Source organism: Hyaena hyaena, unplaced genomic scaffold (assembly GCF_003009895.1).
Source record: "Hyaena hyaena isolate Hyena2069 unplaced genomic scaffold, ASM300989v1 scaffold_97, whole genome shotgun sequence".
In the NCBI taxonomy this organism is placed as follows: domain Eukaryota; kingdom Metazoa; phylum Chordata; class Mammalia; order Carnivora; family Hyaenidae; genus Hyaena; species Hyaena hyaena.
Genome location: NW_024080728.1, coordinates 3,415,932 through 3,439,621, shown reverse-complemented (window position 1 = coordinate 3,439,621; position 23,690 = coordinate 3,415,932). Strand labels below are relative to the sequence as shown.

The following is a 23,690-nucleotide window of genomic DNA, read 5'->3' as shown; positions in this document are numbered from 1 at the left end:
GACAATGATATCCCACTATCTTTGAAGGCTCAGCTCATATATCTCTTCCTCTATCTAACACTGATATTTCTATTTTCCCAAATCCTACACCATGAATCCCCCAAAATTCCAGCACTTGTAACATTCACTTGAAATTTCATGTTTCATGTTCTCACAAGTTCCTACAGGGGAGGGGTTGTATCTTTTAATGTTTTCTTTAACCTGCACATTTTCTATCTCAGGGCTCAAAGTAGGTGCATAAATATACATATATGTGAATAACTCAAATCACATTAAATTTTATTTGAATGTCCACCATGGGACAAATATTGTGCTGTTTCCCATGTGTCCTTCCATTCACTCAGCACAACAACCCTGAGAGGCAAATAACATTAGATTCATTTTGAAGATAAAGGTGTGAAGGCTCAGAGATACTGAACAAATTTTCCAATCCCAGTGTGAAATTAAATTTAAGCATGGACATTAGAGTTAAAATACGTGGGTTCAGATAGCAGTTCTAAAACCCATAGCTGGGTGACAGTGGATGTGTTATTTATGTCAAATATGAGTATGTGATTTATGTGAAACAGTTCTTTCATTTAAAAAGTGGGGCTTTTACTTGTGCCTAACTCATATGGAGGAAATAAAACAATATTAATGCTTAGTATAGTGTCCAGGCCATGGCTTCTGAATATTTTATCCAATAAAAGTTGTCACATTTCCTTGGAGAAATAGCTGACTCCAAGGCTAAGGAAAGAAAAGTATAAGATAAGCCTGGAACAGAAAATAAAAAAGAGCTCAATAAATAAGGTGAATATGTAAAAAAATAATAATACAAGAGTCAAATAGAAAGGTCTTCAATTGGGAAATATTAATTCAATCAAAAGAATAACTGGTGATAGTAATGAATTATAACCCATATAATAAAATAAGGATCCACAAAACCAGAAAGAAAGAAAGAAAGAAAGAAAGAAAGAAAGAAGGAAAGAAGGAAGGAAGGAAGGAAGGAAGGAAGGAAGGAAGGAAGGAAGGAAGGAGAATGGAAGTAGAAAATCACCATTTGGCAAACACCACAAAAATGACTGTGCAGATAAATACCACCAATAGAAATTAAGATTGGTAATGAGATTATGATGAGAAACAGGAGAATTACATAGTCTCAAGGCATCTTCCCACAAGATACATATTAAATACAAAGGCAAAATCACAACCTTACCCTGTGAAAACCTGACAGACACTATCCACACCAAGTTACCAAAGTTAGCATCATCAGAAATAAGGCAAATTGATATCATGTACCTCCTGATATAATGGACTGACAAGGGCAAACTATTCTTGTCAAATATGCATTTCCTGAATTTGCTCATGAAGAAATGCCTAAAAAGCCCAAACTAAGGAATATTCCATAAAATAAATGTCTGGTACTCTTCAAAAATGTCAGTCTTAAAAGACAAAGAATGAGAAACTGTTTAAGATTAAAAAAACACTAAGAGGACATGACAAGAACACACACTATGTAATCCTGAGTTTGATCTTACTTTACAAAAAGGTATTAGTGCAACAAAAGGAGAACTTTGGTTATAGTCTTTAGATGAGACAATAATATTGTATCAATGTTTGATAACTGTACGATGGTTACATAAGAAATTAACATTTGGGGAATTTGGGAAAATTCTTCGGACTAAATTTTCAACTTTTTCCAAGTTTGAAATTAATTCAAAATCAAAAGTTAAAAAAATATATAGTTGTGATATCCAGCAAAACTCTAACAATGTGGAAATCCAAATGTCCATTAACTGATGAATGGATAAACACAATGTAGTATATCTTTGCAATGAAACATTATAAGGCTATATAAAGTACTGACATACATAATAACATGGCTGTACTATGAGAACATCATGCTAAGTGAAAGAAGCTAGTCACAAAAGACCACACTCTATTATTCTACTTGTATGAATGTCCAGAACAGACAGATCTGTAAGATAGAAAGTAGATTAGTAGTTGACAGGGACTGCGGTACAAGGAAATGTATAGTGGCTGCTAATGGATGTGGGATTTTTTGGGGGGTGATGAAAATGTTCTAGAATTAGACAATGGTGACAGCTGTACAACTCTGTCCTATAGTAAAGAAAATAAAGCTGTTATATTTAAATGGGAGAATTTTATTGTATGTGAAGTATACCTTAATAAAGCTGCTTTTAACAAAATAATAGTGCCTCATGCTATTACAAATGCTCTAAGGTAATAATAAATTGTAATAAATGGTCGTAATAAATGCTCTAAAAATATGACACATGATGATGATGATGATGACAATGATCACTAGTGTTATTACTGCCATTGTTGTTTTCTCCTCACTAGAGCTCATGCCTCTCTGGAATTAACCTGTAAGGCTTATAAATAAGCTAGAGATAAAATGACAGTTATTTGTTAACTGTCTTTTCCTATCTACTGGAAACCAAACAATCTCTTACCCCTGAGGAAAGACCAAGGGTTAAAGGAGAATCCATTTCAGTGGCAAGCACTGATGAAGATGCTAGAAAACAAGGGCAAAATGTGACCCAGGGGGAAATTATCAATCTATTTAGCTTTTATGGATTTCTTCTGATTTGTCTGTTTACTAAATAACCAATTAATTTTTTTTTAACCTTTCAAAGGGCTGCATTACTTCCATGAATCCTTATTCGGTTCTCAATCATATCAGGTAAGAAAAGCTCCAGGTGTGTTTGTTACAGGCACAAAAAAATTGACCATGCTGACAAAATCCGTATTTTGTTTTATAAGAAGAGACTGGGGGAAAACTCCAAAGGGCTCTGCATGGCAGGTAGGGGAAGCTTAATATGTATGTGGATGATACTTTGTATAGGCCCATTTTCTGTCCCTTGGTGCTTCCAGACCACTTAGTATCTCTGGACATGAAAACACTGAAGCCAGAGTGAACACCACCTTCTCTCAGGTCTCAGTGCAGCCTCAGAGAGCCGAGGGCTGCCATTAATCTTGAGAAGCCTCCAAACACAGTATTTAGCTGGGATTTATGAGAGGCCTTTGAGGCTTGCTCACTGCTGGTCACAACCCCATGTCCTTGATTACTGCGACTGAAACAAAGCCAATGAAAACAATGCTGATGGCTAAGCACAGAGTGAGCCCTGTGGTATCACAACAAAAACTCATAAACAATTGCTCCAATTTGCAAGCCCACGAAGTAGCCTCTTCTGAAATTAATAAATGCCCACAGAGGTCTCCTCGAGAGGAAGCTCTGATATTCTGGGAGAGAATGGAAAGGGCAGAAGGCCAAAAAGAATTGCTCTCTGAAGCTACATTCTTAACTAATTTGTTCCGAATATCCTCCAGTCATACATGTGAGAAATGACATCTGAGGGCAAGGGGCAACAGTTCAGAGATAAAACAAGTTGAAGGTATTTAAAGTACTTGCCAAGGAAAAGTGCTCATCTGATAAAAATTTAGACAGGAAGGATGCCAAAATCTAGGAGACACACAACTGAGAGATGTGATGAGGTGATTGCTGCTCCAGCTGTCAGACTTGTCAATGGTGTGGAGATGCCAGATTTTAACTCAAATGCAATGTCAGTCCAATAGCTGCCTCTATTTCCCTGTATGGTTTTCATTAAGAAAGCACTAAGACTTAGTTCCAACTATAAATATACTATCTGGGGCCAGTTCAAGATGTAAATTTGTCAGTTGGTCTGTCTCCTCTTCAAAAATGGAATTGAAATAGGAGAAAGAGAATACAATCTGACACCTTTATCATAACTATACTGGAATGTAACCAGCAGGGTATACTTGAGTTAGAAACATGGGCATGTTAGAAGACAAGATATGAAGGGTGGGGTGGGTCTTGAATCGCTTTGAGGAAGGCAAACTTTTCCATATTGGTCTTTAAGAGTCTCATCGGAAAACAATGGTACAAGGAGTGGCAACTCAGCCATAATTTTGGAATGCTAAAGCAGATCAGGATCTGTATTATGATAAATACTTGCCATAAATATAGATAGGTAAATATACTTTCAGTTCCAAACAAGATGGGATAACATGGATCAGATTTACCCCTCACAACATGAAATAACTAAAGCACTGAACAAAATATACAAAAGAAAGAGTTTTTAGCCCATAGATATATGGTGGCACAGGGTAATGTTTCCTAAGGGAGGGGAATTAAAGGAAGTGATTTCTGGATTTGTCTTACTTTACTGCCTGGAGAGAATTTGTAGCCTACATTATAGGCAAAAGGGACTCAAGGGGAGCACAGAGTCCCTTTCAGTGGTGTAGGTGGAGCTGGGAGGAAAAGTCAGGTAAGGTATTTAGAATTCAAAGGGCAGACTACTGAACAGGAGAAGCTGAACCAAAAGAGCCCCAGCATTTGCCTCAAGACTTTAGCTGATCAAGGCATGTGTATAAGGCAATTACAAGAGTCTAGAAAGAGAACTACCTGAAAGAAGCACAGGGAGTAATCCCTAGATATTACATTAAGCTGGGAAGAGTTCATGTTCCCCACCAACTAGAATGGAAAATCTAGCAAACTATGGGATTTTGAGTAGACTACAAGAATATATAGGCTCAACAATGGGGCAAAATTAGCCTAGATTAAGGCTACTTTTGTCCCAAGTAACAAGGACTAAACACAAGTCTTCAAAGGCAATAGGTCAAACAAAACAAAACAAAACAAAACAAACACATGTACATCGGAAAAGAAGAAATAAAAATGCTTCTATGGGCAGACAATATGATTATCTACATGGAAAACTACATAAGTCTACTAAAGGGGTCCTAGAAATAATAATTAAGTGCAGTAAGGTGGCAGCATATAAAATCAACACACAAAAATTATGTTCTATAAACTGACAATGAACAAATGGAATATGAAATAATTATTCAATACAATCTACAACTGCTTAAAGGATATGAAATACTTAGGTGCAAATTTAATGCAGTATATATAGGATCTTTATGATAAAAATTATAGTATTCAGGCAAAAGGAATTTTAAAAAGACCTAAACACTTGGAGAGGCATACTATGTTCATGGATTGGAAGACTCATCACAGTGAAAATGTCAATTCTTCCTAAACTGATTTACAGATTAAAATCAATACCTATCAAAATGTCAAAAGTCTCTTTATAGACAGACAACTTATTCTTATATTTACATAGAAGGGTAAAGGAGCTAAATTTTTCAAAATAATTTAAAAAACTAAAGTGAGAGAATAACTCTTCTCAATGTTAAATTTTATTATATAAGCATAGTAATCAAGATAATATGGTATGGAGAGTGAGAGAGACAGATTGATCAATGGAATAGTATAGAGAATCCAGAAAAAGTATAATTCCTAAGTGGAAAAACTGATAAACTGGAACTCATCAAAATTAAAGGGAAATAAAGAGAAGCAAACTATTTTTATTTGCAAAAGACATGATCATCTATATAGAAAATTACATAGAATGTACAAAAAATCTACTGAAACTAAAAATGGCTTTATGTAGGTAACAGGATACAATATATAAAAATGAATTGAATATATATAGTAAAGCAACGATCAGAAATTGAAGTTAAATGATAGCATAAAATAGTACAAAAGAAATTAAAGTTATCCAAATTGGTAAGAAAAAAAGAAAACAGTCACTATTTTCAGATTACATGATCCTATATATAAAATACCCTAAAGACTCCACTAAAAAACTAAGAGTTTAGGAATTCAGGAAATTTCAGTATACAAAATTAATATACAGAAATCAGTTGTATTTCTATACACTAACAATGAAATAGAAAAAAGAGAAATTAAGTTAACAATCTTATTTACAATTGCACCAAAAGAATAAAATACCTAGGAATAAATTTAATCAAATAGGTGAAAGACCTATAATCTGATAACCATGAGACACCGATGAAGGAAAATGAAGAAAACAGAAAATGGAAATATATACCATGCTCACTGATTGGGAGATGTTGTTAAAATGTTCTTACTACTCAAAGCAATCTACATATTCCAAGCAATCCCTGTCAAAATACCACTTGTATTTTTCACTGAACTAGAATAAATAATCCCAAAGTTTATATGGAACCACAAAAGATCCAGCAATCTTCAGAAAGAAAAGCAAAGCTGGAGGTGTCATAATTAATTCCAGACTTCAAGATATGCTACAATGCTATAGTAATAAAAACAGTGTGTTACTGGCACAAAAATAGACACAGAGATCAATGGAATAAGATAAAGAGACGAGAAATAAACCCATATATATGTACCAGTTTGCTCATCTGAAAAGCTGTTTTAATAATACTTACTTAATAGGGTTATGTCTTATAGAAAGAGATCAACAAATATTAGTTTTCTTCATTTTAATTTCATTATTTTTCTCCATGTCTTATTCCCACAAACAGATGGTAAATTCTTAGAAGATGTGCCTTCCCCACCTTTCTGTGAACATAATAGACTCTCAAGAGATCGACACAAACATGCCAAAGGTGTCCCAAATCTCCATTGCCAATCCAGTCCCATTCTATATTTTACATTTTACTTTGGCATTCTCCCATCTAGTTATGGTACCATTCTCACATGCATCCCAAATCCTTCCTCAGAGTCATCTTTTAATATCCTTTCTTCATCTTCCAGGGAAGAATCCTTCTTCATCTTCCAGGCACTTCCAAGTGCTCTCAACATTACCTCCAAAATATCTTTTCTATTTCCTCTGTATTTTCTATGGCCTTGGCCTAACTTCAAGACCCTGATCTAACTGATGTGTGCATGGGTGGCTCAGTTGTTTAAGCATCCAATGTCAGCTCAGGCCATGATCTCACAGTTCTTGGGTTCAAGCTCCGTGGCTGATCCTGTGCTGACAGCTCAGAGCCTGGAGCCTGCTCCAGATTCTGTGTTTCCCTCTCTCTTTGTCCCTGCCCCGTTCATGCTCTGTCTCTCTCTCTCTCTCAAAAATAAAGATTAAAAATTTTTTTTAAAAATCTGACTTAATTAGCTATCCAAACAGAAGCAGTTAAAACTGAATCAAGGAGGTCCTATGAACCAGAGAGTGTCAGAAGAACCTGAATTTTCCCTTTTCTTTTTCCTCCCAGCCGCTTCCCAGGCCATGGTCATTCATGGACCTGATAGTCATGGCAGTCATGGCAGTGTCAACAGTATAATCACTTAGAATCTTGACAGAAGGTCTGTTTCCCTAGCCAGAGATCCTGGAAAAAGTAGCCTCAATTGTCCAACAAGTACAGAGGGAATGCTCCCCTTTTTTTTCTTTTCTCCCACTGCTTCTTCCCCTAAATAGTGCCAGTCACACAGAATCATGTGACAGTACAGGTACTGAAACCCTAACAGGAACCTGATTTTCTATCCAAAGGAACCAGGGAAAGGATTGCCTGGGAATCATAAAGTGTGGGGAAAACCTAAGAAAAGAGAGAGTCCATTCAGAAAATCCCCTATATCTGTGTATAATATAAGTTGCATTATCAATTTTCAGCTGTGTATGTGCAGAACAAGCAAACAAATAAAAACAATTACCAAACATAGTAAAGGCTTTAAGAACTAATTCTGATGTAAATGGCCCAAGTCTTGGACAAATCCTGGGTGATGCCTATACTGGGCAGACTCAGAGAGCATAGCAAAGGCTAGGAATGCTGAACTGACATTGGAACCACTATCCACAGAAGGTAGGACAGAACCTTGTAGTGTGAACCTAAGTGAATTGCTGCCTGCTTAATAAAAAATAAACATACTCCCGAGAATTTAAACAAGAACTGTATTTCATATACATAATATTAAAAAATATTTCTGGTTTCAAACAGGATGGAATAAGCACACTTCACCCCATTTCTTCCATAATTGTAACTAAAAGCCCTGGAGTAAAACATAATAAAGAACCTACCAAAAGATTCTAAAAGGGGATTACAGTAGATGTAAGTGAGGATCTCAGGATGCAAAGGATGGTATAGTGGTGAGCTGTTTTATTTTTTTGTTTGTTTGTTTGTTCTGTTTTTGCCTTCTATATATACTAGCCTGGGAGCTATAGCAGTCCCCAAATTTCCAATAGATGCAGACATAAAAAGCCCCTATGGAAGAACAAGAATAAGAACTGTAATGGATTTCTTGTCAGAAATCATGCAAGCAAGAAGAGAATAGAGTAGAATATTAAAAATAGTGAAAGATTTCACATTAAGTGAAAGATGAGGGAGAAAAATTTTCCTAGACAAACAAATGTGAGATAACTTATTGCAAGTAAGCCTAATCTGTGAGAAATGTTAAGAATGTTCTTCAAGGAAAAAGGAAATGATACATGCCATAAATTCAGACCTATATGAAAAAAGGAACAATGTAGGAGAATAAATAAAGGTCAACTATTATTTATACTCAATTGATCTAAAAGTTGACTGCTTCCTTAAAATAATAATAGTAACACTGAATTGGGTGATTATAGCATATGGACAAGTGAACCAATGACAACAATATCATAGGGAATAAGTAATTATGAATATCCCATTACAAAATACCCACACTATTCATATTCCTTATGGTACTGATATAAAAATAGACCTAAAGAACTACGAAATAGAACTGAGAGCCCAGAAATAAACCCCTGCAAATATGGTCAACTCAAATTTGACAAGGAAGCCAAAATTACTCAGTGGGAAAAGGATAGACCCCACAATATATGGTGTTGAGAAAGCTGGACACTCATTTGCAGAATAACAAAATTGGACCCCTACCTTATACCACTTACAAAAGTTAACTTAAAATAGATTAAAGACTTAAGTGTAAGATTGGAAAGTATAGAAGTCCTAGAAGAAAAAAAAAAGGAAAAAGCTTCTTGACATTGGTCTTGATTTTTGATAGGATACCAAAGCATAAGGAACAAAGAGAAAGATAAATAAATGGGACTACATTAAATTAAAAAGCCTCTGTACAACAAAGGAAATGATTAAGAAAAGGACAAGGCAACCTGTAGAATGGCAGAAAATATTTGCAAGCCTTATATCTGAAAGGGATTAATATGTAAAATATATAAGTAGTTCATATAAATCAATAACAAAAAGTAATCTAATTAAAATTGGGCAGGGAATCAAACAGACATTTTTCCAAAGACACACAAATGGCTGATGAATATTTTAAAAGGTGTTCAATATCACTACACATGCAAATCAAAACTATAAAGGCAATCATTAAAAAGACAAGAGATAACAAATGTTGGTAAGGATATGGAGAAAAGGAAATTCTGTGCACTGCTGGCAGAAAATATAGATTGGTACAACCATTAAGGAAAATAGCATGAGGGTTTCTTTAAAAATTAAAAAATGGAACTATCATATGATCAGCAGTCTCACTTCTAGGTAAATATCTAAAGGAAAAAAAATCACTATGTTGAAGAGATATCTACATCTCATGTTCTTACAGCATTATTTATAATAAACAAGACTTGGAAACAATCTAAATATTTACTGACAAATCAATAGCTAAAGAAAATGTAACACACACACACACACACACACACACATACTGAAATATTATTCAGCCATAGCAAAGATGGAAATTCTGCCATTTGCAAAACACGGATAGACCTTGAGGATATTAAGCTAAGTGAAATAAGACAGAGAAAGACAAATACTGTATGATCTCATTTATGTGTGAAATCTAAAAAAAGAAAACAAACCTTGTAGTAAAAGAGAATAAAATGGCTTTTGCCAAAGAAGTGGTAGTGGGGTGCAAAATGAGTGAAGGTGGTCAAAAGGTAGAAGCTTGCAGTTATAAGATAATAAGTCCTGGGGGTATAATGTTCAGCATAGTGACTACAATTAAAAAAATACTGTATCATATATCTGAAAGTTGTTAACAGAGTAGATCTTAACAGTTCTCATCACAAGAAAAAAAGTAACCGTGTGAGGTGATGCATGTTAACTAAACTTATTGTGGTAATCATTTCATAATATATTCACATATCAAGTCATTATATTATATATCTTAAACTAATATAACATCATATGTCAATTATATCTCAACAAACTAGAAAGAATAAAAGCCAGTCTTCATCTGTGTCATAAATGTGCTAAGTTCACTCATCAGAGGAATCAGACAAAGAAAGGTCATTTTGGGTCCTTGGCTGAAGCTTAAGAAGGAACCCATAAGGCTGACCATACCAGAGCTGTCTTGGAATCAAACACAGGGTCAGAGAACTATCCTGTAGAGTTAAAACAACAACAACAACAACAACAACAACAACAACAACAACAACATAAAATGGAATAAAGAAAACAACAAGTTTTGACTCTCTGGTTTTATTATCACTGGAGTTATAGAAAGGAGGTAGGTGTCAAGAAGGTATCAAAAAGATATTGGGTCCTCCTGATCACATTAATTTATTAAACTGACCATCTTTACATCTCAATGGATCCCCAAAGTAGAAACCAATAAGCTATAATAAGGATTTCTCAACTCTAAGTGTGCCAGAAATATAAATTAGAACACTTCTTTTAACCTTTCTAAATGCTTCATTTTCACTCTCATCCCCATTATTCCTACCATTGAATCATTGGCCCAGTGATAGAATTTCTTGTTTCTCACAACACATGAGTTGTCTGTAACTTGTCCTTTGAACTTATTGAGAAAGTACTTTTAACTGGGTTCTGCTCTATCAGTTGAAGTCCTCTACAAGGGGGACAACTGTATGTCAAGTTAAAAAAACCCTAAAAGCCTATAATTCACACAAACAGAATATCCACAAGCTGTCTAAATCCCATGCAAGTTATTTCCATTAAAAAAGAAATATGTCAAACTATCAAACTGGTTGGTTTTTTTTCATGTAGACGAAGCTGATCAAAGAGAGATAAGGTAATGTGTGGAAAGACTGATGAACCTAAAATTCACTTTAATTCGCAAATTATATTTCTGTCTTTGTCATTAATGTCATGCACTAATTATGTGAACACAAGTTATTAAACATTTCCAGATCTCAATTACAACATGTGTAAAATGTGTAGGCTGGCACAGGAGTCCTTTGAGATCTCTCCTAGCTCTTGCATTCTATGATTCTAGAAATAATTGTATCTTTCACTTTCCAATTCAGTATTTTTGTCTCATGTAGAGCATTAAGTACTCAACCTGGGCACATAATAAATCTTGGTGCAACATGAAAATAATACCACCATATGGTTTTATAATAGCACAAGGGTACAGCAGCATCATATATCAGTAGATTCCAACACTAATTCTTCTAATAAGACATAATGTGTTTGGGGGAAAAGTCAATGAGAGAAAGAGCTACCTATGGATTTCAGATTTTATCTCACAGCAGTTGAGAAGTCAAAGAGAAGACACCATTTTATTCTAATCTTTCTCTGTTAATTTCTCTGAGATTTTGGCTTCCTCATCTGTAAAGTTGGGATAATCATAATCATGGAAAAGACTTGTAGGAAAATGAGATGAAACAATGTAAGTGATTAGCTTAGAATATTATTATTCATCAGAAATACTCCGAGAATCATAATTGTTTTTGCCACAGGACCTACTGAGTTGGAAATTTCTTACGGAATCTACTAACAACAGAAATAAAACAAGTTAAGACTATATTCATCTAAATCTCAGCAGGCTAGTTAGAGGATGAGAAGCAGGAATAAGGCATATATAGTTCATGTAGAGTATATTATCTGTCTCAGGAAACAAATTGAGGGACAAAACTGCCAAAATATATTGGACCCTCTATAATTTTTGGTACATGAAATAAATCAAAACATCACCCTTGAAGAAGAGGCATCACTCTTGAAAGTTTCACATTAGTTTCTACTAGGCTAGTTAAACATTACAGTGCTTCAGAGTTCAACCATTCCTTAGCAATCAGTGTTCCTCATCAGGACACTGTAGACAGGGCAATTGTTCACTTTATACTGCTGTCATGTGCACTGCAGGATGCTGAAGGTACCCCAGCTCATTCCTACTATCTGTGGTATCAGAAAAGGTTACATAATTTGTGGGACCCAGTAAATAATGAAAATGCACTACTCTTTCCTTGCTCAGCACTTATTAAGAATTTTAAGATGATAACAGCAGAGAATTAAACCAAGAATTGGCTCTTCTGAGCATGGAGCCCATGCAGTTGGCCTTTGTGGAAGGAGCCTTCTTGGTCACTATAACCCTTAACTAATCCCCTCTGCCCTGCCCTATATTGCCAAGTGCCTCCATTAAGGTCCAATAGGTCCAAGCTATTGTAGTTAATGAAACTAATGCCCATAAATATGCAAATTGTCTGAAGCCATACTGGCAGAAAAATACAAATGTAGGATTAGATCCATGTTTTCTGACTTCATAATTTTTAATAAGAGTTTTATATAATAAACAGAGCCTTAATTTCACTGTTTTAAAGTGTCTATTCAAGATTTCTAATATATTTAGAGTTAAGCTATTATTACCATGGTTTGGGAAAATTTTCACATACCCCAAAGAACTCTCAAGCCCATTAGAAATCATCCTTCATTTTCTCCCCTAACTTCCTCAGCCCTATGCAACCACTAATCTTCTTTCCATCCCTCTGTATTTATTTACCTTATACTATATGTGGTCTTTTGTAATGGGGTTCATTCACTTAGCATAATGTTTTCAAGATTCACCCATGTTGTAGCACACATCGGTTCTTTATTTCTTTTAATCCATTCCGCTGAATGGATCCTATATTTTATTTATCAATCCTTCACTTGGTGGACATTTGAGTTTTTCCCATTTTTTGAGCTATTATGAATAATCATGTCATAAACATTCATACACAAGTTCTTTTGGTGGTAGATGTATGTTTTCAGTTCTCCTGGGTATACATCTAGGAGTAGAATTACTAGGTCATATGATACCTATATGCTTCATCTTTTGAGGAACTACCAGATTGCTTTACAAAGGAGCCTCACCATTTTCTATACCAAGCCACAATATATGAAGGTTCCAATTCCTCCATATCCTTGCCTACATTTGTTACTGTCTCTTTTTTTATTATAGCCATTCTAGAGAGTATGAAGTTGTATCTCTGAGGTTTTGATTTGCATTTTTCAGCACTAACAACATTTGCATTAACAACACTGAGTATTTGGTTGTGTGTTTAGTGACAATTTTTATATCATTTTTGAACAAATATCTATTCAAATCCTTCACCAATTTTTTAAATGGGATAATTGTCTTTTTAGTATTAAGTTATATTCTTTATATATTTGAAATACAAGTCTTTCACAGATATGATTTGCAAAGATCTCCCATTCTATAGGTTATCTTTCCACATTTTTACATGGTATTCTTTGAAGAATACATATTTTTAATTGTAATGAAGTCCAACATAGTTAATTTTCTCTTTTGTACCTTGTAATTTTTGTATCATCTCAAAAAACTTTGATCCATTTTGAGTTACTCTTGGTAGAGGTCCAATTTCATTCTATTTCATGTGACTATCTAATTACTCCAGCACCATGTATTGAAATGACTATTATTGCCCTATTGAATTGTCTTGGTAACCTCATCAAAAATCAGCTAACTATAAATATGATGGTTTGTTTACAAACTCCTTATTGTATTCCATTGATCTATATGTCTATCCTTAAGCCAATACCACTTGGCCTTAGTTACTATACCATTATGTAAGTTTTGAAATTAGAAAGAAAATCAATTTCATTGAATCCACAAGATCAATTTGGGGGAATAGTGCCCTCCTCACATTCATGCTATTATAAGTATGATTGTTTTCTTAATTTTACTTTCAGATTGTTCACTGCATGTATCTAGAAATACAACTGATTTTCCTATATTACTCTTATATCCTGCTTTTTAAAATCAGTTAAGAGAAGAAATATGCATTTATATTATCTTTTATTATTTTATAATTATCTTTTCTGGTATTCTTTGTTTTTAATTTGTTTTTTTAATGTGGTTTTGAATTAATGTCTAAGTCCTTTGCTTTCAGCCTGAAGAATTTCAATTAGTATTTTTTGTAAGGCATGTCTGCTGCAATGAGACATCTGTTTTTGAGTGTGAATGTTTTCATTTCATCTTCATATTTGTAAGACAGTTTTGCTGGATATAAGATTCTTGTCTGACAGCTATTTTCTTTCAGTACTTTGGACATGTCACCCTACTGGCTTCTGGCCCCCATTACTTCTGATGAGAAGTACATTGTTAATTTCTGCCCATGGACCTGGGGAGAGGAAGTGAGGAGTTACTACTTAATGTTTATAAATTTTCTTTTGGGGATAATGAACAAGTTTTCAACAAAGATAGTGGTGGTGGTTGTATATCTTGTGAATGTAATTAATGCCACTGAATACATTGGCATGGGTAGTTTTTGCTAGTCATTAAGGATTGTTGGGAAGCCCAGGGAGTTAGTTCTCAGCTGTTACTTTCCCATGGTCCGCTCTGGTAAATGTACTGTCCTCTTGTTTAGAATTTTGCTCTCACAGTTATTAGCCTCTTCATAATTGCTAAATACCAAAATCACCACTATTTTTGACTGTGCCCTTAACCTTAAGCTTCCCCACACTCTGTTTCAAACAAAGTCAGTTCCTTCGGAGAAAATGTAAGAGCCTTCTGTTCATTTTGTTTAGATTTATTTTTTTGACAGAGAGAGAGTATGCCATTCGCAAGTGTGGGCTGGGGCAGAGAGAGAGGGAGGGAGGGATGGAGGGAGGGAGGGAGAGAGAGAGAATCCTAAGCAGGCTCTGCACTGTCAGTACTGAGCCTGACGCCACTGTCAGCTCAAAGCCTGATGTGAGGTTGAATCCAGGAACCTTGAGATCATGACCTGAGCAGAAATCAAGGCTCAACTGACTAAGCCACCCAAGTACTGCTAAGAGCTTTCTATTCTTATGGACTGCCTCTCTTCCCAGAAAGTGTCTCTGAGCCACTGCTCCATGTGTTGGAAAAGCAGTGCTAGGCTCTTGTCTTCTCAAATTGCCTCTCCCAATGTAGAACCTTCACCCTATAGTCAAGCAGGAGTAAGAATAATCAAGGCCCCCCTATATGCTCAGCTTGCTTTATTTGAGGGACAGCCTCCACCTTATGAGTGGGGGTTGAGTAGAGAAAGAAATCCCCAAATTTATGAACTCACCAGGAATTTAACCTCTACAATGTGGAGTGGGAAGGAATAAAAAAAAAATGCTGGCAGCCTGCCTCTCTTGGTTGATTGGCAGCTGAAGGGAGAGGGAGACCCATCTTCTTGGCCCCACCTACCCAAGTTGGAGCTTCCATCCAACCAAGCTGGGGAGGGGAGGCAGGGAAGGGATTTACGCAGTTCATGTCCATAGAATCTCTTTGTTCCTTTTGAGTTTTAGTGGATGTTTTCACATGAATGTTTCTTTACTTGCTGTATTTCCCTAAGATAATATCTGGAGACATTAAATGGTTGTGTTTTTTTTTTTTCTTCGTAAGCTTCACCAGTTAATAATAGTCATAATCTTCACTTGTTTCACTGGGGAGCAGGTCACAGAGCTGCGTGTCTAGAAGCAAATCTCTCCTCTTTCCTTTTTTCTTAAAACCATCCCTCCTCCTACTGTGTTGATATCTTGGGATTTCACTGATAAACAAAGAGACTTTGTTACTGGGGCTCTCATCTTGTCTTTAGGATACATTTTAGAGTTAGGTGGCCCTTTTGTGTTTTTCTCATGTTCTAGGAGAAGAAGTTTAACTTTAAATTCCCTCCAGTTTTTCCAAACATATGCCTTTCTTAAAGGATAGCTATTGTCAGAGGTATATATCTGAAAATGATTAAAAAGTAGCAAATGCAACTAACCTACCTAATTGCAAACTCCCTCCTTAATCATCCCTCATGTGAAAAAGATTTTCTTTGTGGTAACTTTATCTTTCCTGATCTATGCAAGGTTCAGAACTTTCTCTGAGACTATTCAGAAAGATCCCAGGCTACTCTACTTAAAAGCATACAATGGTTTAAATAAAACAGAAGTATCCTCCAACAGTCTCCCTAAAGGGTCAGCAATTATTAATGAAGAGCAAGCCTCAAAACTCGCCAGCCAGTGATTAAAAGACATTTGCTCTGAAACAGTCTCACAGTCTCAAATAAAAGAGATGAAGAAGGAAATTAAATTCTTGAAGAAATAAATTTTGACTGAAGTGAGAAATCACACTAAGAAGCTAATTTAAGGGAGATGAAATTAATTTTGGTGACATTTATTCTATTTAGCAAAAACGGTGACAAAACATATAGTGGCTCTGTTAGCCAGAGATAAGAGGGGAGTAATTTAAGGCTGGGCACAGCTACAGTCTACAGCGATTTAATCCTGCTGCTACACATCCCTTGTGACCTATCATTAAAGGTTTAAAGTAAAACTGACAATTATTATTAGCTAGTAATTGGATTTTGGAGATTCAGTATAAAGTTAGGATAATTTAAATGACTGTTGACATTGGAAAGATTATGTAAACGCTCTGAATCAGCTGAATTTATCAATTTATTTAGTCTTATAAAACTGAGCATACCCCAGCACCAGGAAACCAGCACAAGGGGTAGTGATTTTCTCAGAGCTGTCCTCAGGAAGCCAGTGAAGACTTGGACTCAGATTTTTCTGAAGGTAGCACCTAAACATGCACTCCAAGTTTCCAATAGGGAGGAGGGTTTCAAAGCTTTTTTCTTCTGTGGAGGACAAAGCAAGTCATGCTTCGAGTAATCAGGGCATCCCAGGAGAAAAATAAAATCAGCACAGGCCAATATTTTATGATACGGATTTTTAATTACAAAGGCTAAAATTCAGAAACTAAAGATGGAATCAAAAACACAACCATGGGGTGCCAGGTGGCTCAGTTGGCTAAGCATCTGACTTCAGCTCAGGTTATGATCTTGCTGTTTGTGAGTTTGAGCCCCATGTTGGGCTCTGTGCTGACAGCCCAGAGCCTGAAGCCTGCTTTGGATTCTGTGTCTCCCTCTTTCTTTGCCCCTCCCCTTCTCGCATTCTGTCTCTCTGTCTCTCAGAAATGAATAAATGTAAAACAAAAATTTAAAAAAGAAAACCAACCATCATTATAATTTTAGAACAATGTCCTCTGGTCTTCATAGTTCCTACAAGAATACATTTCATAAATACTGATACAAACCTTGCCTGCTCCTCTGTCCAACCATAGCACCAAGTAAAATTGGATTATTTAGGAAAATGCTTTACAAAATTATTTCTGCTAAGAATCCAATTGCGTTAAAATCAGTAACAACATGGTGTCTCCACCGACTAAGGCAAATGGTACCTTTAAATGCTTTCTTAAAGGGAAGTTTCTGTTTTAATCCAAAATAATTATATCCCCATTCTTATTGCTCACATCCACTGGATAGTATTGAAACGCTCCCCTGGGTTTTAGGATAATATGTTTTAGGATAGGATAACTCCACTCTGTTATATTCTAGAACAGAAGGAACCACACATTTCATGTCTTCTGTAGCTTAAAAAAAGTAATTTCATACTTTGTAAACATTCATATTTTGAGGCTTTTAAAAATTCATCCTAAGGGATTATTTAAGGATATGTGCTTAGATTTAGCAGGCTGAACTACTGTTTATAAGGGCAAATGAATTTTAAAAGCTATAATGGCTAAAAATAGGAAGTTGGTTAAGTAAATTATGGCACATCCCTATGAAGGAATACATTATGAAGGCATTAGAATTCATGCTCTAGAAGAGTATGGACATTGAAGATTTTTTTCATATGTTGCTGAGTAATAAAAGCAAAGCTATAGAGCAAGACAGGACTTTTTATAAGAAGCTGAGGGATTTATACTGATTAGTAAGTTATTGTCTCTCAGTCCAATATCCTTCAATATGCCCTGTCATGCTGGGGCTATGAATTGAAGATTACATTTCTCCTTTACCAGGGGCCTTCTGATAGGTTTTACCTATGGAGGATATTAAAGCAAGACTGGCAGACTGAAGGAGGGGGAAAGGACGTGTCCTTTACAGTTTTCCTCATGCTCCTAAATACCTTTTTCCTTGTGCCTGCATCATAGATGGCAGTGTCAGTCACGAGCACCAGATGGGCTCCTCAGAGGTCTGGATCCCAGTTCTGCAAGGCACCATACCCAAGCTTCTAGGATCATTTAACTCTAATCTCTTTCTTTTATTCCTCTAGCCCTAAGGGTAGGGTAGCTGCTTTTCGCAGTTACTATCTCTGTTGTTTCAATGTTCCCTCCTTGCCTTTTTAGTCCCCCAATACTTGTGTGCTATGGGATGAATTGTGCATAGCCCCATTGATACGTGGAAGTCCTAACCCTCAGAAACTAGAATATGACTGTGTTTAGAGATAATCAGGAGGTAATTAAGGTAAAATTAGGTCATTTGGGTAGGCCCTCATTCAATATGACTGGTCTCATAATACAAGGAGGTTAGGACACAAACACACAGACCTAGAGGTGACCATGTGAGCACACAGCAAGAAGACAGCCATCAACAAGCCAAAGAGAAAAGCTTCAGAAGTAACCAACCCTATCAGTATCTTTGATCTTGGACTTCTAGCCTCCAGAACTGCGAGAAAATAAATATTTGTTGTTTTGGCCATCTAATCTGTAGTATTTGTTAAAGCAGCTCTAGTAGACTATTATACCATTTAACCAATCCCTGTATTAAATGATCTCTATCAAAATAGCTCGTATAGCAGTGCTCAGAAGTGGGCCTACAAAACAGACCCTCAAAGATGGGATTCCAGGTCGTTTGGATATATCCTCATCTCCACTGTAAGCAGTCACTTCAGGTTACTCAAATTATTACTTGGTGGACTGTACCTACTGCACCAAGTATGCTGGGTGAACAAATGGCTGCCGCATGTACCCACGAAGGCTGCGATGATGGCTGCAAGGAGTGCACTAAAATTATTACAGGAATGAAAGTACACACTCAAGTATCAGACTATCAGCTCAAGTCACAAGGGAACCAGAAAGCCTCTATGACAGCCGTTAATTACTGTTCTTTATGGGAGGAGGCTCATATGCCCAAGCTGCAAATGCTTCTGATAACCTCAGAGCCTTGGCTGGTATTAAAGAGTTGACCACTTGAGCATTTGAGATCACAGGAGAACAATGGAGACAAACAGTGCCATTACTCAGAAGGCAGAATTGCCAACTACATTCAAATATCTAAATAAATAAATAAATAAATAAATAAATAAATAAATAATAAATGGAACTCCGAGGCAATCAGGAAAAATACAGATCTGTAAATGTGGTTTGTGTTCTGGGACTCTTAGTTCAAGGTTACCAAGATGTCAGAGGCTTGTTTTTTCTCCTATTATCCCTGAGAAATGATAATACCACACAGTAAGTATTTGCAGAATACAAATCTATCAATTCATTAGTTTGATAGTGGGAACATTCTAGCACTGAATGACAGACCATCAAGAGCTCTTGTCTGCCAAAATATAGATTTATCTCAATCCTGTCATCTTTTCATCTCTGACCTTGAGAAGCAGTTCTTAGGTATGGCCTCTGCACTGCGGTCTGATTCTTATGTAGGTCCACATGTCCACAAAGCCATGTTGACACAGGGAGGAGAGAAGAGTAACTCTTTGCCTTTGGTCTTGTTTCTTTCTGTGCCACATGTCCATCAAAAGATGATCATATAAGCATGTGTCTGGACACAACCACACAAAGATTCGCACCTCATTACCCACTACGGTAATGAAGATGTGAGGGAAACATGAATAATGGAAAATTATTACTTAAAAGTAATTTTAAGACTTTTGCTATTGGAGTCATGCTGACTGAGGACCAAGCCACTCTAATTTCTCACCACATGTCCACATACACTCACACTTGCAGTTCCCAACATTCCAGGCCCTCTTGGTCTATAGCATCATAACATTTATGTCTCTTCCTGGAATACCCTCCCTTGCTACCATCACCTAGGGGCAATTCTTCTTCCTCCCTCACAATAGATGTAATTTCTTCCAGGAAGTTAGTATTACTTTTCCTCCATTCTTCCAAGGCCAACGTACTTTCCTCAGGTGTAACTTATGTACACCTCCGTCCTAGCCCTTCTACACAGATGGACTCATCATCTGTTTGCATGCCTATTACTTTCCAGCACATGATCAAATGCTTGAGCACAGGAGGTTTTGATACTCATCTTGTAGCCTCCTCTCTTAGGAGAGAGTGCAAGATATTGTGATTAATAAATGTTTAAGGACTTTATGCCAGGATACCCAAGGTACATTTTCCAAGAGTCTTGAGAGACTGAGGGACAAAAAAGGGTCCATGCAGCTTCTCTGCAGAGGCAGAAAATGGCCTTATCTTGTGTGCTCTCTCTCCCCTATAAGGAAAGCAACTCTTACACCTACCATTTTCCAAAATATAAAGATGATCTATTCCAGAGTCAGGAGGTTGCCAAGCCAAAATTACTCACAGGAACAGTCCTCAAATAATAAAAATTCACTTCTTCACTCAGAAGAAATTTATTGTGCACCTGCTTTGTGCCAGGACTTAGACTAGTTCTGAAGATATAGCTGTGAATAAGTTAGATAAGAGTCCAACTCTAGGGGTTCCTGTGGCTTAGTTGGTTAAGCATCTGAATCCTGATTTTGGCTCAGGTCATGATCTCACAGTTGTGAGATTGAGCCCCAGGTTCAGCTCCACACTGAGCAGAGCGTCTCTTTCTCCTTCCTTCTCTCTGCCCTTCCCCTACTTGCATGTACTTGCTCTCGCTCTCTGTCTCTCTCTCTCTCTCTCTCTCTCTCTCTGTCTCTCTCTCTTCCTCCCCTCAAAAAAAAAGAGAACTAATTAAAAAAAAGAGTCCAACTCTAGCAGAGGTCACAGTCTAGTTGGGAAGATATATAACAAATAAGTAGGCAAACATGTAAACAAGATGACTTTAGTTAGTGGCAAAGACAATGAAGGAAATAAAGCAGTGATGTAGCAGAGAGTGAGTGGGGTGAATATACAGCTGTCCCTTCTTCTCAGGATACAGTTCTGCTCCTTTGAAGCTCTCCCCTCCCCTCTGACATCCAGCAATTCCCTTTACAGGGTTTCTTAGGCTTATTCACTTGTCCGCTCTAATACTCTAAAGCTCGCAGTGAAAGCAGTGTTGCTTTGCCTGGGAAGAAGTAAATTACAAAGCTGACCTGTCATCATACTGAATCCTGTTACCAATCCACCTGCCGGAGGAGGGGAGTGTATCTCCTCTGCTCAGGGCAGCTGGGGCCCCACAAGATCCTGGTGGTAACCAAAGCACCCCATAAACTTCAGCAGCAGGAAGAGGCCCTTTCAGAATGATAGCCTTGCTTTTTGATTTACTATCATTTCCCTTTCCTGCATTTCCAACAAAACCCATAGGTCCCACTCACATCTCATTTCACTGTTCTTGGCAGTTTTCCCACGGGGCAGCATCCGACCCACAGTTACAGTATTTCAGTTGTGGTCCAAGGCTTTGTGGCTCCTATAGCCCCAGGCCTCTTCCAGGAGCCTGCTTTGGAGACAGAGATGTGCTGACCAAACAAGGGTCCACCCCTCATCCATGAACCTTCTGTATGTTGCAGTCAGGCAAGTTGCAGCCAGACTGACGGAGGGGCCCAGAAGACTGGTAACAAATCAATCTTAAGAGATGCTTTAATGGGTCCTGAACTAATAACATGCCAGCTTTATGCACTGTGGCTCTGTGTGCCGCCTCGGTTGGGTGGAAGGAATGAGGCATTTGTAGGATTATTGAGCTCAGCATTTGCACAAGGGAACAGTGGGAAGTGATTTAGCAGCCACACAGGTGTTTTCTTTAATTATGCACTATCAGGAACCCGGGCTGAGCTCAACAACCCCCACTGTTCCCTGTGTGTTTTCCCAGTTGTCCAAGGCAGGATGCACTGAGTAACTAGAGAGGACTGTTATCTGGCTGAAGTGCTTCCTGGTGGCCTAGAAACAGAGTCTCTTCTCACTTGTACTCCTGAAACCCAGCCTGCCTTGGAGGCAAGTCTAGGTAGGGAGTCTCCATTCCACTCAGCATAAGCAGAAATGGTGCAGGATGCCAGGACAACTCTGTGACCCTGGGAGAAACTCAACGTCTAGTAATTCAGGGTGATACAGTTGGGACATCATGCCTGAAACCCAAAGCAGCTTGAAGTGAGATAGGCATCCAAGAAAGTTGCCAAAGAGGCGTCAGGTAAGGAGGAAGAGGCTGGGTCTTCTGGCCACTGGCCAGACCTTTTCTACTGGTATCCTTTTACTACCTGCTCCTATCAACTGGAAAATGGGACTTATTGTGCTCTTTTTTTTAAACTCATATGGAAAAACTGAGGTGCAGATGGAACTAAAATAATACCACGTCAGGTCTCCTAATTCTCTGTGCAGTTCTAAGAGATTCTTTCTCCTGGAACTTTAATGCACATATGAATCACTGGGATCCTTGACAAAATGCAGATTCTGGCTCAGGAGGCCTACGGTGTGGCCTGAGAGTCTGCTTTCTTATAAGAGCCCATGAGATCTTGTGTAAACCACACTTTGAGTAGCACAAAACCTCCCAAAAGACAGCACTTCCCAGAGCAGGGGCCTCTTTTAATAGCTTGAGGAGGATTCTTGGCTCTCTTGATTTCACCATCTCACTCTATCAGGGACTTTATTTCACAACTATGCAAACTTATTACTTTCTCAAGCAACAGTTCTAGAATTAGGGCAGGCGTATCTATATGGAGGAACATTTGCTGAAACTAGTAATTATGACACAGGCTCTTTATTTCATATGAATCATTCTGGAAGCAAAGTACTAAAGACACCAACAGGTTGTAGGAATCTCAATGCTCACAGCCTACTTCCTGACTAGGAGGTAAGCTATGTGGGCATAGAATTGAGGTTTTAGCAGGAGCTTCACTCCAAATTACTTACGGGGTTAGATATTTTCTATTCCCTAGGCTCTTGGTTCATGATGGAAAGATCTAAACACTTCCAAACCACACACTGTGATGATGGGATTAAGCTCAAATGTGTGTTAACCTCTGCTTGCTGCCCTACACAATCCATCAGCATCTCAATTCTCTTTCCAGAAAAAGGTATGTTTGCTACAATATCTATAAACAACAGGCCTACTGTGCCTTTTGTGTTTTGTATTATGATAAGAATTGATTTAAGCACAAACTCATTTGATTCTCAGACGTACACAAATGAACGGGTGGCAGCTTGTAATTTTTAAATAATATCCCAAAATCATAAAAATATCAAAGCAAGGTTGTGGATACAATGTCTTATGACCATGAATACAGTTCCCCTTACAGTTGCTTTCTTTAAAAGTAAACATTTGAAATGTGCTCTCCCCAGTGGAAGGAAAGAGAAGGGGAAGAAGGTAGCTCTGCAACACATTTATGAGTCTACAAGTAGAGAAAAGGATTTCCCACTGGATTTTAGAGAATAGAGACACGAAGAGTGTTGGTGATACCTACAACTCTTCCCATCTTTTCTTGATTAATGCCATTCAAATTACATTTCTGTGTGTCCACCCATTGTGGGTGATTCAAGAAGAGTAGAAGATAGTTCCTACCATCAAGACTTTGTCTAGTTGAAGGAAAAGACCAAATGTCAGGAAACATTAAAAGAAATAATCTACCTCTAGGAGTTGCATTCATTAGCAAGGAATGTAGACAACATGGATCTCAATCTTGGTGACACAATGGAATTATCAGAATTCATCAAGGTGCCAAAGTCATGGAGATTCTGATTTCATTGATGAAGGGCAAATATCCTCAAGTGTGATTTTGGACTAGCAGCATTAGCAATAACGTTT

The 23,690-nt window shown here is 37.2% G+C and overlaps 1 protein-coding gene across 9 annotated transcripts in view; it reads right to left on the bottom strand.

The window, feature by feature from the left end:
* The window catches only part of LRMDA (leucine rich melanocyte differentiation associated), a 1,037,699-nt gene that overhangs the window by 53,132 nt on the left and 960,877 nt on the right, over nt 1-23,690 (bottom strand). The gene's annotated exons all lie outside the window — the stretch shown is intronic.